The sequence below is a fragment of the Anguilla anguilla genome, chromosome 1 (assembly GCF_013347855.1).
Source record: "Anguilla anguilla isolate fAngAng1 chromosome 1, fAngAng1.pri, whole genome shotgun sequence".
Lineage (NCBI taxonomy): Eukaryota > Metazoa > Chordata > Actinopteri > Anguilliformes > Anguillidae > Anguilla > Anguilla anguilla.
In genome coordinates, this window is record NC_049201.1 from 782,015 (window position 1) to 795,395 (window position 13,381).

The following is a 13,381-nucleotide window of genomic DNA, read 5'->3' on the forward strand; positions in this document are numbered from 1 at the left end:
GGCCTGTTCCAGCAGAGCCACGTCAGAAATAACCCAGAGGGTGTGAGTGTGTGTGTGTGTGTGTGTGTGTGAGAGAGAGAGTGTGTGTATATGTGTGTGTGTGTGTATGTGTGTGTGTGAGAGAGTGTGTGTGTGTGTGTGTGTGTGAGAGAGAGAGAGTGTGTGTATGTGTGTGTGTGTGTGTGTGTGAGAGTGTGTGTATGTGTGTGTGTGTGTGTGTGTGAGAGAGAGAGAGTGTGTGTATGTGTGTGTGTGTGTGTGTGAGAGAGAGAGTGTGTGTATGTGTGTATGTGTGTGTGTGTGTGTATGAGAGAGAGTGTGTGTGTGTGTGTGTGTGTGTGTGTGAGAGAGAGAGTGTGTGTGTGTGCCTGCGTGCGTGCGTGTGTATGGACATGACAAAAGCATGCTGGTCTGTACCAGACCCAATGGCTCATTTCAGGTCTGGTAGAACCTTCCGGAACAACGGCACATTCCTCTCAGAGCTCTGACACCCAGAGACAGAGGAGTTCTGTAAAGATCCAACAGCTCAATAAAGAACCTGCTATGCAAAGATCTCAGCCTTCTCTGTAATGAACCTGCTCAGTAAAGATCCCTACCTGCTCTTTATCTCCTGTAACCTGCACAGAACTACATAGCTCAGCTTTAGCAGTCACCCTCTGGCAGTTGCATTTAACATAGAAAGTCTACCTTAAGAAGTCCGACCACCTTAAGAAAAAATCCATTATGCACCAGCCTGCACCGGTATCCACAACAGCAGCTATTTTACCCGAGAATTTGGTTGATGGATGCAGTGAATTTACTTCTGACTGCTTTGTGCTTTGTCCCAGTACTAATATATACTTTAAGTGATGCAGCAATGCAAAGGAGATTCTGTGTGCCACAATATTCATCTGTGAGGTTTACTGGGATGATCCGAAGTTATCTTCAGTATGCCACAAGGAGTCGGAGCTGAATCTTTCCATTTTTAAACCTAATTCTGCTGTAGATGTAACAGCTTTGCGTTCTCATTAAACTGCTGTTTATTTAAAAGCACACGGCTGTGAACGTTCTGTACAGCTTCTGCAGGTTCAGGCTCGTCTCTGTCCCTTCCACTTCCCCATGCAGGGAGACTCCAGCAGACAGCTGCCTGCAGCACATGGGGGCAAACAGAAAATACCTCATTACTATGCGCTGTGACATCACTGCAACACAGTCATTACTATGCGCTGTGACATCACTGCAACACAGTCATTACTATGCGCTGTGACATCACTGCAACACAGTCATTACTATGCACTGTGACATCACCGCAACACAGTCATTACTATTCATTGTGACATCACTGCAACTCACTCATGACTGCGCATTGTGACATCACAGTAGCACACTCAGTACTGTTCAGGATGATATCACTCACAAGTCTCATTATTCCACCTTATGACATCACTGTAACAGCCTGCTCATTGCGATATCAAAGCAACAAACTCATTAGTGCACATTAGACCATAAACCTGATGAAACAGTTGCCTGCTTGTCCCAGAGCTGGTACAAATGTTCTGACCTGACCAGCCAGGAGGGGGGTGGGGAGGGGGGGCCCACTCTGATGTGCTTTTCCCAGCAATGAGGAGCTGCTTTCACTGCCATTACCTTGGCTCATTAAGCAGCAGCATTAAACCGGCCTGTCTGAAACACACCGACTGCCCCCCCCCCACGTCACCTGCTCTGCACGCTTTCCTCAGAAACTTCCCTAATCTCGACTGACGGCTCCAGCTGAAACGGACAGGCATCGGGGTGATGCTGGGGCGCAGAGTCCTGCCCCAAAACCTTCTGCCGCAATTTCATGCGCAGGAAAATATCGGCCAATCTCAGTCAGTCAGGACAATGAAAAGGCAGCCGGTGCACATTCGGGTGAAGGCAGGCGAGGCGGAGGCTTCCGCAGATACAGCCGCTCTGACTGAGTGACCTGCAGAGCGCCTGGGGCTGCGGGTTCAGCTCCCGTTCTCCCGGCCCACCAGGGCCTAATCACATGCACACACGAGCATTAGCATGCCCCCCCCCCCCCAGCTCGCCCCCCTGCTCACTCACCTGCCCACCTGCTCGCCCCACCACTCGCTCGCCTGTCTGCCTACCTGATGGACCAGGTACACCAATCACAGGGGACTGGAGTGGGAGGGGGAGGGGTCTCCAGAGAGGCGTTAAAGGTGTTAAAGAGATGGACCAGGTGCACCAATCACAGGGGACTAGTGGGGGAGCTGGAGGGGCCTCCTGAGGGGTGTTAAAGAGATGGACCAGTGCAGCCATGATCCTCACGGGCCCAGACACTGAGAAAGGCCGAGGGAAGGATGAACAGAAAACTGAGGAAAGGAAAAGCAGAGAGAGTGTGGAAAAGCCTGGAAGGAAGGGGAGGAAAAGAGCAGATGAGGAAGAGGCGACGCCTGAACAAGCCAGCGGGCTTCTGCCCCAGACGTGTTGAGCTGGGCCTAAGGCGGCAGCCCTGGAGAGACTGCTGGAGTTTCTGCAGCTCAATTAGCGAAGGCGAGAGGGGGGAGGGAAAACAGCCAATCCCAGCGCCACCTGTCAATCAGAGCAGTCAGCGGCAACACGCGGAGACACCGCGAGGAGCCGATCCGAGGAGCCAATCAGGTGGCTCCGCTCCTCTCCAGCGGTTAGGAAGAAAAGCACCGAGTCAGCGAACTTCAGAAGCCTTTTCCCCAGACAAATGAGAACATGAAGACATGAAGACTTCACTCAATAGAGCATTATTTTCTCCTTTAAGGACAAACCCCCCCCCCCCTCCTGCTGACACAGGGGAAGACCACGGGGGCTTTGGGAAGGAGTGTGCACTAGAATGAAAAAATCAGGCAGCCAGGGAACCAGGAAATACAACAAAGAATAAACGCATCTCTCTTTGACAGCTGATCAGAGCAGAGCTGATGTTTGGAAACAAAAGAAGAAAAAGAAAAAGGTCCCTGTGGTGAAAACTGGGCCTGTCAGACACCCCTCCACCCTTACGCCCCTCCTCCTCCCCTCTGTCCCTCATCTCCTCTCCCCCCTTCCCCCCCTCTCCTCCCTTTCTCAGGCTTGGCAGTGAGAGGCAGGACTGTGGTTCTGTGGTTCTGTGGTTCCTGGGTGCCCATCGGAGACGCGTTCATCGTTTCCACAGTCGCCATCACCGCGGCGCTCGAACCGGCTGCCGGAATCGCAGACCTGCCAAACTGACACTCACAATAAAGCCAGAGACGCAGGCTCTCCGTTAAAACCCCAGATCTGTGCTCCAGAGGCGCAGGCTCCCCCTTAAAACCCCAGATCTGTGCTCCAGAGACGCAGGCTCCCCGTTAAAACCCCAGATCTGTGCTCCAGAGACGCAGGCTCGCCCTTAAAACCCCAGATCTGTGCTCCAGAGGCGCAGGCTCCCCCTTAAAACCCCAGATCTGTGCTCCAGAGACGCAGGCTCGCCCTTAAAACCCCAGATCTGTGCTCCAGAGGCGCAGGCTCCCCCTTAAAACCCCAGATCTGTGCTCCTCTCTGCGGTGTTCTGCGCTACATTTCTGCCGGATATGAATGCCGATCGGGGTTTTTCTGCCGAACACACGGCTCGGCCTTCTGCGGCCTGCTTGGCATAACACAGCGTTTTCCATTTCAGAAACATACTGCCAGTCATAACTCAAAACTGTCCATTTTCCCTTCATTAGACTACTCCATCATCGGTTCCATTTTATGGACCTGTCACAATAGCAAAATCTGGGAATTAGCTTAGCAAACAAATTTATAGAAACCTGATGCGTTATATTTGCCACAATTACATTTTTTTCCTGCACTGTGCACTGAGAGTTTTTTTGCCACAGTAAACAAGGCTCCCAAATTCTGTGCCTCAAATGGAGCTGAACCCAACCAGCTAGTTTCCACGAAAACTGATCAGCTAGTTGTCATAGACACTGATCAGTTGGTTGCCATGAACACCGATAAGCTGGTTGTCATGGACACTGATCAGCTTGTTGCTACAGACGCTGATCAGCTGGTTTCAATGGATGCTGATCAGCTGGTTGTCACAAACACTGATCAGCTTATTGCCACAGACACTGATCAGCTGGTTTAAATGGAGGCTGATCAGCTGGTTTAAATGGAGGCTGATCAGCTGTAGGTCACATGGAGCTGTCTCTGATGAGCCCAAAGTCTGTGGGTACGTTCCAAATGCTGATTTTTCTTCTTTACTAGTACGGAAAGCCAAACGGGTCAAAAATGTGTGAAACTGACAACTGGAATCACGGCTCAACATCGGCTCATTCCATTCGCTGATTTTATCTCCTTGCTTCCTTTCCTTGCTCCTGGCTCCACCCATCGGAGGACGCAAGGAATGGAAGCAAGGAAAGGAGACGGGGACAGAGAACCTGAGGAAACGTGTTTAAGGCAGATGGAGCGCCCTCGCTCTCTCAAGCATCAGTCTGAAGCAACATCCACTACAGACATGGCAGATGGAGAGACGGGATCCACAGCTCGATCATTATGCCTCACGCGTTCACTTAAAAAAAATACTTCCGCAAAGGACGCACTCGTGTTTCCTTGCTCAAGAACTCTTCGGGAGCCTCCTAGCTGCTAGCTGTCCTAAAAGATGGCGCACCTCAATCGAGGACCGCAGAGACAAAGGACAAATAAAGTTAGTGACTGGAATGCACCCATGTTGACAACGTGTGATATGTCACTTTCACTTATTTACTCACGTTCGGCCTTCCACACTAGGAAAGGAGGCGAGGAGGTAAAAAAAAAAAGCGGTAGGATCGCACTTCCCTCGAGAGGCACTGAATGGGAGAGCCAATCAGAAGCTAGAGAAAGCTTTCTCTTCGACTAATGAGTTATCGGACTGCGAGATCGATCCGACCGCCCCAGGAACACATTAGCGGCTGATTGGGTTTTGGCCACACTGGGTCAGTTAAAAGACTGTCGAAAATTAAGGAGGGGAGGGGCTCTTTGAGTCTGTTGTATTTTGACCCCTCCCCCCATCCCACCACTGCAGGTGGAGCTCCAGGTTACCCCAACCCCCCCCCCCACCCAACCGGACAGCAAAAAATCACCCTCCTCAGTGAAAGCACAGGAGGTACTGGCTTAGCAGAATTCTTAAATCACATTCCATTACGTTTTAGTACACTCATTAAGCCTCCATTACCCAGAACCCCTCTCAGAGAGAGAGAGAGAGAGAGAGAGAGAGAGCACTGCCTCTCTTACCCAGAACCCCACTCAGAGAGAGAGAGAGAGAGCACTGCCTCTCTTACCCAGAACCCCACTCAGAGAGAGAGAGGGAGAGAGAGCACTGCCTCTCTTACCCAAAACCCCACTCAGAGAGAGAGAGGGAGAGAGAGAGAGAGCACTGCCTCTCTTACCCAGAACCCCACTCAGAAAGAGAGAGAGAGGGAGGGGGAGAGAGAGAGAGAGAGCGAGAGAGAGAGAGAGAGGGAGGGAGAAAGAGAGAGAGAGGGAGGGGGAGAGAGAGCGAGCGCTGCCTCTCTTACCCAGAACCCCACTCAGAGAGAGAGGGAGGGAGAGAGAGAGAGAGGGAGGGGGAGAGAGAGAGAGAGAGAGTGAGCGCTGCCTCTCTTACCCAGAACCCCACTCAGAGAGAGAGAGAGAGAGGGAGGGAGGGAGAGAGAGGGAGAGAGAGGGAGAGAGAGAGGGAGGAAGGGAGAGAGAGAGAGCGAGAGAGAGAGGGAGAGAGAGAGAGAGAGAGAGAGCGAGAGAGAGAGAGAGAGCGCGAGAGAGAGAGAGAGAGAGAGGGCGAGGGAGAGAGAGAGGGGGGAGAGGGAGAGAGAGAGAGAGAGAGGGTGGGAGGGAGAGAGAGAGAGAGAGAGGGTGGGAGGGAGAGGGAGAGAGAGAGAGAGAGAGAGAGGGAGAGGGAGAGGGAGAGAGAGAGAGAGAGAGAGAGAGGGAGAGGGAGGGAGAGAGAGAGGGAGGGAGGGAGAGAGAGAGAGAGGGAGAGAGAGAGAGAGAGGGAGAGGGAGGGAGAGAGAGAGAGAGGGAGAGAGCTGCACCCTCAGCAGTATCTGCAGATAAAGCACAATACTGGAGCCGCAGTAAACGGCATTATTGGCTTGTTTAAAGAGGGGTAAAATGAGGAACTTAATTCGGGTAATTAAAGAGCTGGGGGACAGCTGTCTCAAACACCCCCAAAGCCCCCCCGACCCGCCACCCTTCCTTTCTGTGTCCATGGGGTGGGGGGCAGGTTGTAGAGGAAGCGGATCTCTCTCTCTGTCTCTCCGACTAATTTCCCAATAAATCAACATAAAATGGCTCAAACAGCCACTGTCCTGAGAGAGTGAGAGAGAGAGAGAAAGAGAAGGGGGGGCAGAGCTTACAGGGAAAAGGCTGCTACTCATGAGAGATTATACCCATGAGCCTGGCTGTGCTGGGTCACACTGAGTATGCTGGGTCAAACTGGGTCACACTGGCTGTGCTGGGTCACACTGAGTATGTTGGGTCAAACAGGGTCACACTGGCTGTGCTGGGTCACACTGAGTATGTTGGGTCAAACTGGGTCACGCTGGCTGTGCTGGGTCACACTGAGTATGTTGGGTCAAACAGGGTCACACTGGCTGTGCTGGGTCACACTGAGTATGTTGGGTCAAACTGGGTCACGCTGGCTGTGCTGGCTCACACTGAGTATGTTGGGTCAAACTGGGTCACACTGGCTGTGCTGGGTCACACTGAGTATGTTGGGTCAAACTGGGTCACACTGGCTGTGCTGGGTCACACTGAGTATGTTGGGTCAAACTGGGTCACACTGGCTGTGCTGGGTCACACTGAGTATGTTGGGTCAAACTGGGTCACACTGGCTGTGCTGGGTCACACTGAGTATGTTGGGTCAAACTGGGTCACACTGGCTGTGCTGGGTCACACTGAGTATGTTGGGTCAAACTGGGTCACACTGGCTGTGCTGGGTCACACTGAGTATGTTGGGTCAGACTGGGTCACACTGAGTATGTTGGGTCAAACTGGGTCACACTGGCTCCACTGGGTCACACAGGGTTACACCTGGCACACTGGGTCACATTTATTGTGTTGTGTCACACAGGCCATACTGGGTCAAATCTGCGTGTGGTTTTACACACAGAGATATCTGGGCAGACTTGCCTGTCACTCATTCCTACCTGCACTTCCTACCTCTACTGACAGAGGATCTTCTTATGTTAGAAGATGTTTGAGGATCTTTGTCCTGCTAGTTTTGTGCTTCAAGCATTTGGACAGCTTTAAAAGCTGAATCATCGTCTCCCTCTCATACCATTCAGACAGGCAGTGATGTAGTGGATTTAACTGCAGTCAAAATGCAGCACTGCACATCACCACGGAGACAGGGTTCCAGCATGAGGCTTTTAGGATGCTTAATTACAAACACCCTTTTTAGTCCTGGCAGAAAGGACCGGGATCAGAAAGGACCGGGATGAAGATGAGACACAGATTTATACACTTTGAAGAACATTAATAAGCAGGAAGGCATACGTGACTTAGATATCAAAGGGGAAAAAACTTTCTTTGGCAAGTTATGGTATCAGGATATCAGATTTTCACTTCCACCTTTCATTTGCCAGCAATGGGCCACTTTAGCCAATGTGGACGACAACCTACCAAACTCTTATGACTACCTATAATTAAACCCCACACCTCCATATCTACAATCAAACCCCACCACCATATCTTTAAACAAACCCCACCACAGTATCTATAATCAAACGCACCCCAGTATTTATAATCAAACCCCACACTCTACAGGTGCGCATCATTGCTGATTTCCACTGCCCCCCACCCCCCCGTGTGCCTGAATGGACTGCATTTATATAGCGCTTTTATCCAAAGCGCTTTACAATTGATGCCTCTCAATCACCACCTCTCAATCAGCCCGAAACAGAGCCCGCCTGTGGGATGAGCTGGCTGCCCACATGACAGGCGCTCAGTGTGACCCCGTTTCGTACAGTGCACCCCCGAACCATCCCTCATCCAACGAGCCGCTTCTGAACACGGCTCATTTCCACAGCATCCTTCTGCCCCCCCCCCATCCTTCAGCACCAGCATAACACCCCCCCTACAAATCCCCCAGCTCCCCCGCTCAAATCCCTGCCCCACCCAAACATATTGACATGTTTGCCTTTCAATCTGCGTAACAAATGAAAAATGAATTAATTTATTCATGACCTGCATTTCATATGTCAGTCCAATGCGTAGCGATATGTGAAATACATTATTAATGCACTGCTTTCACTCTTTATTAGACTGCATATTTACTGAGATCATCAGCGTTTGGGGTGAGCAGCAGGATTAAAGGCTCTATAGAGAGGGTGTACTGGGAGGGGCGGTGGTTGAAGCCAGTCTAGCAGATACATGCTTTGGGGAGGGGGGCGGGGGCCTGGATGGGTGCCCGGGGGTGGGGGGGGTGGGGTGGGGTGGACAGACAGAGGGCCGCAGAGAGCCCCCAGAGCTGCTTTATTGGGGAGCATCTGGGGTTCAAAGGAGAACCCCTCCCCAGGATCAGTCGGTCTGTCAGTCTGTCTGTCACAGCACAGGCAGGGGGGCGGGGCTTCCATCTGTACCCAAACAGACTGCATGGGGGGGGGGGGGGGGCTAAAATGACCCCCTCACCTTCCTCATTAAAATGCCTCATTTTTAACATGTTTACCCAACACCAACTGCCTGCTTCACACATTAGTACAGGGCAGCATGTCTAATACTGACACCGTTACTGTATATAATGGATGTGCATACAATAAATCATGTAGATATTCACATCAGAACATAAAGTACATAATGAGGAGAACAGGCCATTCAGCCCATCTAGAACATAAGACTTCATTATTATTTTTATCTGATTGGATATCCTTCTTTTATCCTTCTTTAACCCCCCCCCCCCCCCACCCAAAACACACACACACCACCCAAACCATATATAGTTTGGACTGTTTGTGGAATGCATGTGTTTTTCTCCCCAGCTCCCTCAGCATCAGGACTGGGGTGTACTACAGTGAGAGGACCCCATCAGGACTGGGGTGTACTACAGTGAGAGGACCCCATCAGGACTGGGGTGTACTACAGTGAGAGGACACGGCTTGTTGTGAGTTAGCCCTTAGCTATGGAATGACAGATGGAATTATCAGAGCTCTCATTGGTGGGTACAGCACATCGTTACCTTTTTTTAAGATGCAGGAGAACCCACTTTGAATTCCATTAGGTGCTATTAGAGCAGGTCTGTCTGGAGAAGAATAAGCCCAGAGCAATGGCATTTAGAGAGGGAAGGGTGTGTTTGTGTGTGTGTGTGTGTGTGAGTGTGATAGTGTGTGTGTATGTGTGCATGCTTGCGAGCATGTGTGTGAGTGTGTGTGAAAGTGTGTGTGTGTGTGTGTGTGTGCATCAGTATAAGTGTGTGTGTGTTTATGTGTGTGTGTGAAAGTGTGTGTGTATGTGTGCATGCGTGCGTGCATGTGTGTGTGAGTGTGTGTGAAAGTGTGTGTGTGCGTGAGTATAAGTGTGTGTGTGTTTGTGTGAGTATAAGTGTGTGTGTTTGTGAGTGTGTGTGAGTGTGCGTGAGTATAAGTGTGTGTGTGTTTGTGAGTGTGTGTGAGTGTGCGTGAGTATAAGTGTGTGTGTGTTTGTGAGTGTGTGTGAGCGTGCGTGAGTATAAGTGTGTGTGTGTTTGTGAGTGTGTGTGAGTGTGCGTGAGTATAAGTGTGTGTGTGTGTTTCACTCTCTCTGGATGAGAACAGATGTGACATGCCTAGTTCTGTTTATTAAACAATCAGTCTTTCAGAAAAACAGCAACAATTCGCTGAGAACAATCAAGGAGCCGTGGAAGGGCTATATTTATATATTTAGTGGGTTTCTTTAGCTGTGCCAGGTTCCCCACTCTTCTTCCACACCGGGACTTACATACAACAAAAGAGGGGCTTATAAAACAAAAATGACCCCCCTCCCCTCCATCCCCCCCATAGTTTTAATCTCTGCTTCTAAATGCAAAACAAAATAAGAATATTAATGATGCAGAGAGACTAATCATTCCTCAAACAGAAACGACGGCTTCCAGAACAGAGCTGGCCACAGCTGGTCTGTAAGTGTAAAAGGCCACTGCCTCAGACAATGGCAAACTGCCCCACACGTTGCATGGCCATTCATTCCCGCCATGGTGATAAGGGCTCCTGTTCCCGCCATACAGCGCCATGGCGATAAGGGCTCCTGTTCCCGCCATACAGCGCCATGGCGATAAGGGCTCCTGTTCCCGCCATACAGCGCCATGGCGATAAGGGCTCCTGTTCCCGCCATACAGCGCCATGGCGATAAGGGCTCCTGTTCCCACCATACAGCGCCATGGCGATAAGGGCTCCTGTTCCCGCCATACAGCGCCATGGCGATAAGGGCTCCTGTTCCCGCCATACAGCGCCATGGCGATAGCAGCTCCTGGTAATATTACATTCGCACCAACACCCCCCTTGCAGGAAGAGAATAAATAAAGTTTATTACTTCCCTGTTCGGATGATTTATGAAATGTACAGATATACTGTAAATGGGAGCCGCCCAGCTGATGCATATTATTTATATAGGAGATCAAGCTGAAGACATAAGAGGCTTTATATTCTTACAGCTGCATTTACAACATAAACTACTGTGTGTGTGTGTGTGTGCGTGCGTGTGTGTGTGTGTGCGTGTGCGAGTGCGTGTGCGTGTGTGTGCGAGTGTGTGCGTGTGTGTGTGTGTGTGTGCGTGCGTGCGTGTGTGCGTGCGTGTGTGTGTGTGCGAGTGCGCGTGCGTGTGCGTGCGTGTGTGTGCGTGTGTGTGTGTGTGTGCGAGTGTGTGCGTGTGTGTGTGTGCGTGTGTGTGTGTGTGCGTGTGTGTGTGTGTGTGTGTGTGTGCGTGTGCAAGTGCGTGTGTGTGTGTGTGTGTGCGCGAGTGTGTGCATGTGTGTGTGTGTGTGTGCGTGCGTGCGTGTGTGTGTGTGTGCCTGTGTGTGTGTGTGCGTGTGTGTGTGCGTGCGTGCGTGTGTGTATGTAGGTTCAGCATGGATCTGCCTGATGCCACCATTTAGCATCACAACACAAATACTGGTAAATCCCTTTGTTACAGATAAATGTCAGGAATTTTCTGGCTCAACAAGTATTAATCTCAAACATGCTGTGGTCCCCAGTCCCTGCAGAGTCCTCCAGTACCACGCACACACACCAATCTCGCACCGTGAAGAATTAAGAATGAGAGAGAATAAACGCTGAAATCTAATTAGAGGGGAGTGATCCCAAATTGTGTGGAGTGAGACTTACCCAGTGCTACATCAGATGCTCCCAGACTCAGGCTAATGAGATTGTGTCTTTCTGAGATACACTTTGAGCAGATGTTTGCTACCCTAGTGTTTTGCATCAGATTAGGATGCAGCATCTATTTTCCCAATAAATTTAAAAACTAACATCCATACCATCTGTCTCTCTTTCTGTCACATTATGAGCCAGAGTCTTCTGCTCTCTCTCGCTAACTTGCTCTCATATGCTATATAGGTATGATAAACACAGTAAATGTTGCCAGAGGCTAATAAAGAAGTGTAGCAGTTCAGTGAAGTAACCATATATTCTAGCCAATTAACATGTAAATGATTTCATAACCATGATAAATTACAGTATGCAAAGACTCTAAATCAACTGGAAATTATATTATTTAAAAAAAATCAATTTGGCACCCAGCACGGGGCTGAACATGTCCCATTCCCACCCAAATTTGGAAGGCCCATCTGTCTGCATCCGCAGCCGATTTGGGATTCGGAAGAGTACAGACACCTGCAGTTCTCCTGCAGAAGGCGAGGTGTCACTGAGCCACAGACTATAGCCGAGCTCGCACAGAGCGCAGTCAGAGGAAGACCTTTCATACGCGGCGTCTGACATGCAGTCCACAGGCACCCGATCGACCAGCAGGGGGCGGTACAGAGTGATGAAACGCAGACCCCTAATCGACTGAACCCTGGGCGACGCCATTGCAAATTGCACATTGCCTTATGGGTCCGAGATGGATGTTCTAATAATGTTCTAATAATGTTGTAACACACAGCACCATTACTTTCTCCAGCTGCTCCTCCCTCTCCTGCTCTGCCCCCCTCCCCCGGACCCCTGCTCTCCCCCACTCTCACACTCTTCCCCACAAACTCTTGCTCTCTCTCTATCCCTCCCTCTAACCCTGTCTCTCTCATTCCAAAAACTGTTTGTTGAAGCATGTTGTCCTCTGCTCTGAGTCTGTCCTTAATCAGCCGTGGTCACAGAGTGACCTCTAAGCCTGCGTTCAGGGACAGAGGACAAATTCATTCCGGGTGCACTTTCAGATGCCAGTGCATAGAGGGGCACTAGTCTTGTCAATTAGCTTTTATTGACTTAATTACCAGAATACATTTTGCAGCAATGCTGACATTGCTCAGCCTTTTATGTGCATAATAGAACTCATTAATTACTCCAGAAATAACTCAGGTGCAACAACAGCTACAAAGTGGTTATACTGCTTTAGACTGGGCTGCTGTGTCTAAGGTCAGCCTGTGTTGTGGGGGGGGGGGGGGGGGGGGTTGTAGACACAATATCACTGACCAATTTCCTCTAATTTTATACAATTATATATAGTGCACCAGATGTGCCAGAAAGCCCTACCTGTCTTATTTCTCATTACACTCTGTAACAAATTTTACATCTCTGACAGAAATGTAATGAAGACCAGAACCCTAATGATGATGAGAGTGAAACGAGCAATGCTTTGCAACTGTTAAATTAATTTAGCCAGCACGTTGCGCAGTTTGCACCAGTACCCACAGCCTCCAGCATGTCAGCAGCAGCGCAGTTCAGCCTCAGGAAATAGGCTGCTTTCCATCGCAGAGCCGCAGCAGAAACGCTGCAGCACCTGCGATTCTTCCCGCTCTTCATCAAAGCATGAAACAAACTGCGATAATATGCAGCTCTGACCGTCACAAAGCGCATTCCACCACTTCTGATGAAAACACCCACTCAGCCACTGAGATGCCATTGTGTGCGAGAAGCAAGGATGCGCATTGAGTCGAGAGCTTCATTCCTAAGGCTACCCAACATCTCCACAAAGCTGCTTTAGCTTACCTGCACACCTGCCGCTGTAGCGTGGGGCTCTCTCTGAGGCTGAGGAGGCGTCCATCTTCCTCTGAAAGGGAACAAAGCAGAAGGCTCTCAGACCACAGGGGCGGCGTTACAGACCACAGGGCAGCGTTACAGGCCACAGGGGCGGTGTTACAGACCACAGGGGCAGTGTTACAGACCACAGGGGCGGCGTTACAGACCACAGGGGCGGCGTTACAGACCACAGGGGCGGTGTTACAGACCACAGGGGCGGCGTTACAGACCACAGGGGCAGCGTTACAGGCCACAGGGGCAGCGTTACAGGCCACAGG

At 50.5% G+C, this 13,381-nt stretch overlaps 1 long non-coding RNA gene across 4 annotated transcripts in view; it reads right to left on the reverse strand.

Moving 5' to 3' along the window:
• Positions 1–383: 383 nt before the first annotated feature.
• The window catches only part of LOC118208625, a 53,494-nt gene continuing 40,496 nt past the window's right edge, over positions 384–13,381 (reverse strand). For 3 of the 4 annotated variants that reach the window (XR_004761599.1, XR_004761601.1, XR_004761602.1), the window contains exons 3-4: positions 13,074–13,134; positions 9,720–10,435 (exon numbers count right to left, since the gene is read on the reverse strand). This is a non-coding gene — a long non-coding RNA (uncharacterized LOC118208625). Of the gene's footprint in view, positions 1,127–9,719; positions 10,436–13,073; positions 13,135–13,381 lie in introns of those variants that run through there. The other variant, XR_004761600.1, reaches the window with a different exon arrangement.